The sequence below is a fragment of the Delphinapterus leucas genome, chromosome 5 (genome assembly GCF_059928025.1).
Source record: "Delphinapterus leucas isolate spDelLeu-1000000601 "Yukka" chromosome 5, BTC_Dleu_Yukka2, whole genome shotgun sequence".
Lineage (NCBI taxonomy): Eukaryota > Metazoa > Chordata > Mammalia > Artiodactyla > Monodontidae > Delphinapterus > Delphinapterus leucas.
This window is the reverse complement of record NC_143133.1, coordinates 104,385,261-104,391,347: the sequence shown is the minus strand read 5'-3', so window position 1 is coordinate 104,391,347 and position 6,087 is coordinate 104,385,261. Positions and strand designations below refer to the sequence as shown.

At 36.2% G+C, this 6,087-nt stretch overlaps 1 pseudogene; it reads right to left on the bottom strand.

The window, feature by feature from the left end:
* Nucleotides 1–2,000: 2,000 nt before the first annotated feature.
* Nucleotides 2,001–3,574, bottom strand: LOC115803988 (UTP--glucose-1-phosphate uridylyltransferase pseudogene; annotated as a pseudogene).
* Nucleotides 3,575–6,087: the final 2,513 nt, after the last annotated feature.

Here is a 6,087-nt window from a genome sequence, read left to right as displayed (position 1 = left end):
AAGGCCATATATGACAAACTCATAGCAAACATTCTCGATTGTGAAAAGCTGATAGAATTTCCTCTAAGATCAGGAACAACACAAGGATGCCTACTTCTGCCACTTTTATTCAATATACTTTCAGAAGTCCTAGCCATGGCAAGCAGAGAAGAAAAAAATAAAAGGAATACAAATTAGAAAGGAAGAAGTAAAACTGTCACTGTTTGCAGATGACGTGATACTATACATAGAGAATCCTAAAGATGCCACCAGAAAACTACTAGAGCTAATCATATGAATTTGGTAAAGTTGCAGGATACAAAATTAATGCAGAGAAGTCTCTTGCATTCCTATATACTAACAATGAAAGATCAGAAAGAGAAATTAAGGAAACAATCCCATTCACCACTGCAACAAAAAGAATAAAATACCTAGGAATAAACCTACCTAAGGAAGTAAAAGACCTGTACTCAGAAAACTGTAAGACACTGATGAAGGAAATCAAAGGTGACACAAACAGATGGAGACATATACCATGTTCTTGGATTGGAAGAATCAATATTGTGAAAATGACTATACTACCCCAAGCAATCTACAGGTTCAATGCAATCCCTATCAAATTACCAATAGCATTTTTTACAGAACTAGAACAAATAATCTTAAAATTTGTATGGAGACACAAAAGACCCCGAATAGCAAACACTGTTTTGAGGGAAAAAAACAGAGCTGGAGGAATCAGACTCCCTGACTTCACACTATACTACAAAGCTACAGTAATCAAGACAGTATGGTACTGGCACAAATACAGAATTATAGATCAATGGAACAGGATAGAAAGCCCAGAGATAAACCCATGCACCTATGGTCAACTAATCTATGACAAAGGAGGCAAGGATATACCATGGAGAAAAGACAGTCTCTTCAACAAGTGGTGCTGGGAAAACTGGACAGCTACATGTAAAAGGCTGAAATTACAACACTCCCTAACACCATACACAAAAATGAACTTAAAATGGATTAAAGACCTAAATGTAAGACCGGATGCTATAAAACTCTTAGAGGAAAACATCAGAAAAACACTGTTTGACATAAATCACAGCAATATCTTTTTTGATCCACCCCCTAGAGTAATGGAAATAAAAACAAAAATAAACAAATGAAACTTAAAAGCTTTTGCACAGCAAACGAAATTACAAATAAGACGAAAAGACAACCATCAGAATGGGAAAAAAATATTTGCAAACGTAACAACAGACAAATGATAAATCTCCAAAATATATAGACAGCTCATGCAGCTCAATATTAAAAAAATGAACATCCCAATCAAAAAATGGGCAGAAGGCCTAGATTGACATTGCTCCAAAGAAGACATACAGATGGCCAAGAATCACATGAAAAGCTGCTCAACATCACTAATTATTAGAGAAATGCAAATCAAAGCTACAATAAGCTATCACCTCACACCAGTTAGAATGGGCATCATTAGAAAATCTACAAACAACAAATGCTGGAGAGGGTGTGGAGAAAAGGGAACCCTCTTGCAGTATTCGTGGGAGTGTAAATTGATACAGCCACTATGGAGAATAGTATGGAGGTTCCTTAAAAAACTAAAAATAGAATTACCATATGACCCAGCAATCCCACTGCTAGGCATATACCCAGAGGAAACCATAATTCAAAATGACACATGCACCCCAATGTTCATTGCAGCACTATTTACAATAGCCAGGTCATGGAAGCAATCTAAATGCCCATCAACAGACGAATGGATCAAGAAATTGTGATACATATGTACAATGGAATATTACTCAGCCATAAATGGGAATGAAATTGAGTCATCTGTAGGGACGTGGATGGATCTGGAGACTGTCATACAGAGTGAAGTGAGTCAGAAAGAGAAAAACAAACGTCGTATATTAATGCATATATGTGGAATCTAGAAAAATGTTACAGATGAAACGGTTTGCAAGGCAGAAATAGAGACACAGATGTAGAGGACAAACGTATGGACAGCAAGGGGGAAAGCAGGGGCTGGTTGGGGAGTGGTGCTGGTGAGATGAATTGGGAGATTGACATATATACACTAATATGTATAAAATAGGTAACTAATAAGAAGCTGCTGTATAAAAAGTAAATAAAATTCAAGGGAAAAAAAACTATTGATGGAGATATTTTTGTGAATACTTTTGTTTTTTTTTACACGTGTATTGCTTCACAACTTTATTTTTAAAATCACAAGCAGTTCAAAGTGACCATTATTGAGGTCTCTGTTAAAAGATTTTCCAGCAGAGCTACACCAGTTTTAAGCTTAAACAATATTGCACTTTAAGATGAATTTAACTTTCAGGATCTTCTTCAAAAAGAAAAGTATTGCTTCCACCTGTGCTTTTCATAGACTAAAAGCATACCGCGGAAAACTCAACTTAAAAATTAGCACTGCATGGTACAGTAACATAATAAAGTACCTGCCCATTTTATAATCCTAGAGAACACTTCATTGTAAGAAATTGTTTAGCCCATAATTAGTATAAAGTGTGCGCAATATTTTTCATTCAGTGGTCCAAGATACGAAGGTTCCCAGATACAATCTTGTTCTCAATACTGCTCCAGGTGGGATGTCAATTCAGTAACCATGATTTGCGATGATGATAACCGTTCCCTGTAATGAAATATTCTTGTCAAATGTTTTATCTCCTGAAACTGTGAGGTGATCCAATTCAAGCATATCTGGTACGCTTTCAAATCTCCTTAGATAATCCTGAACCTTCGTAAAAGGACCGCCTAATCTAACCAAGGGCAGTGTAGGAAATTCCCGCTTTTCACTCATTGTCAGAGATCCTGCATTAAGACTATAAAGGTTTGACATCACAAGCAAGAGATCTGATGTGGTTTTGACAGGCAGAAAACGGCTCCTAGGAACATTAATACCTAGAGAGTTCTCAAAGCTTTTAATGGCAGCCCCTACTGCAGTTTCCAACTGAATGACATTCAGGCCTCCATCCAAAGTCTTTGGATTTACAATTATTTCCATGTCAATAGCATTCTGCTCCTGCAGTCTTTTAACTGCTGTAAGAGAGATCCATAGGTTGTTTGTATTAAATATTTTGAATTTTGATACAGATTTGCACTCATCAGCATATGCTTTTGGCACTTGAGCAATTTCCATCAGTCTCAATTTGCCTTCATACTGAGTGAGTGTCTCACCCTTTACATCTGCATGTGTTTTATTTGTGACTTCCATGACAAATTGACAAGGTTTTCCATTGGGTGGGTTCGTTAGATGATTAAGAATATAAAGATCCACTGTGGTACCCAGATTATCTATGTTGGACTCAAAAATATACCCTTTGCCTTCTCCTATAAAGGTATAAAGCAAACCAGAGTTGTAGAAACTGGCATAAATATTTCCATAACCTGGAGGGTACCAGGCTTCTGTATTTTCCCCTGAGAATGAAACATTCTTTGCTACAGGTAGTAAAGATTCTTTATTAATCCTCGGGTACCTGGTTTGATTAAAAGTGTAGATTTTCACACGACAGTGATTCTACTTCTGTAGTATTTTTTTTGCATCTTCATCCATGTTTTCTGTATCTGTGAATCTGTTTCTGTTTTGCTATATACCTTCATTTGTACTATTTTTTAGATTCCACATATAAGTGATATCCTACAGTATTGGTCTTTCTCTGTCAAATTTATTTCACTAAGCATAATATTCTCTAGGTCCATCCACATTGCTGCAAATGGTAGAATTTCATTCTTTTTAATGGCTGAGTAATATTCCATCATATATATTTACCACATCTTCTTTATCCATTTGTCTGTTGATGGACACTTGGGTTGTTTCCATATCTTGTCTATTGTAAATAGTACTGCTAATGAACATTGAGGTGCATGTATCTTTTCAAATTAGTGTTTGAATTTTTTCTGGATATATATCCAGAAGTGGAATTGCTGGATTTGACTATTCTTTAGATGAAAAATAATTTGTGATTCATAGATGAACCAAGCCAATGTAACTCAAGATTATTGATTGAAAGCTGACAGGCAGGTAGGAAACCAGCATTCACTGAGATTATCCTATCATTTAACCTTCCAACAACATTTTTTGGGAAAAAGGTTATTTTTTCCTATATTACAGGTGATAACTTGCTTAAGATCAGACATCTCCTTAGGGACAAGACTAAGATTGTAACTTGGATTCATGGGATGACTTGTTTAGGAATAGCAATTCTGGCTCTACTTACGGAATTTCTTTCTACTTTGAAGATTACGAGAAACAAGGGAAAGAGGAAACTACTTGGTCAACATGATTTGAAAAAAATTTTATAGAATTTATCAGTTCTGGAAAAAATTACAACAAAGGAGTAATTTTACTAGAGAGGAAGAGCAGAGAATCAAAGTTCTCCCCAAGACCCCTCATTTCACCTTTGGAAGAGGAATAAAGCTGGTACATGGCAAATAAAACTTCCAGCCTGAAGTTTGCCAAAAAGTGAAAGAAGATTGTATTGTCTTTTTACTCTTGTCAGTGCAATCTTTATAGCTCAAGGAAAAAGACTATCAAGCCATATGTGGTTCGACATAATTCCTGATGTCATTTGTATGAACTAACAGCATTTCCTGACTGTTTCGCTCTCCTTTGAGACTTCTTACATGTCATACTGGTTCAGATACAACCACAAGGGTATGGTAGGAGATTACACAATTAAATTAGTCCTTTTCTCCATTCAAAGTCAGAAAAGGAAGTAGATCCCAATTTGGATCAAAAGCAAATGGTTTTGAAAATATTTTTTATTGTATTTAGTCCTTGTCCCTTTCTTCTTCCATGGGTCTTGCGAGGAAGATTTTAATATTTCTTATATATGATTCAGGTCATCTACTTTAAGGTTAAATTTAGTTATTTAAGGTTGTGTCCAGTGAAAAGCTTTCTTTGGTGTACTTTCTAGAAATACAATGCTAATAATTAAGGAGGATCGGAAAACTGCAATTCTTTGGAACAGACTATTCCAGCACAAAACTGAAACCATGTGCCTATTTCAAAGATATTTGAAAAGAACGCATGGAACATATCACATTTCGACTCATCTTGGGTTTAATGTCAGTGGGATGGAAAAGGAAGGCTAAAATAACTGTCTAAACCTGATTATGATTCTTGACCTGTTAAGAATTTCTCTTACGATGTAGGAAGTGAGATTATTATCTTTTCAGAGGGGTCAACATAAGGGGAAGGGTTAGAAGAGTGTGTGGCAATCAAAATAAAAACAAAATAAAGATAAAACACACCCCCTCTTCTGCCCTAACACCTCATAAAAGTAAAATCCCAACCAAAACAATGAAAACCCAAGAGCTCTAAACAAATCCTAGTACACTGAAAGATCCCAATAAAATTATGTAGTATTATATATAAAAAAATTATCAGGATGCTTTGAAAGCTGTGGGACATCTAGCCAGATGGGGACAGGGTATAAAAAGATAGAAAGAGTAAAGTTCTGTTGTAATCATAAGGCATTTCCAAAAACCTCTGGAAAAAACCTTAAGGGCATGAACTGTGAATTCACTCCACAACATAAGGCATCTTTGCCAGTTTTGGTTCCTTTACTTTCAGGGTTCATCAGTGAGCCTGCTACAAATTAAGACTTGATTTAAAAAAAATTCCTTAAAGAGTCTGAAAAAGAATATACGTATATAATGAATCACTGTGCTGTACACCTGAAACTAACACAACATTGTAAATCAACTCTACTTCAATAAAAAACATTAAGGGACACATAGTTTTCGAGGGCAGAAGCCCTCTGTGTCCCCCTTTGCCTGGCAAAGCAATAAAGCTATTCTTTTTTCTTCACCCAAAACTCTGTCTCTGAGATTCGTTCCGGCACTGGTGCACAGAGGCCGAGCTTTTGGCATCATTAGGACTCTGCACTTTCACTGCCGAGGGTGAGGGTTCAATCCCTGGTCAGGGAACCAAGATCCTGCAAGCCATGTGGTGCGCCCTCCCACCCCCCAGCAAAAAAAGATGAAAATTATAGTGGAAATACCACTAGCTATTTGAATCTCATTAGTTATATGATAATCAAGAATAAAGCAAAAAAATAGCCAATGAACATCACCATG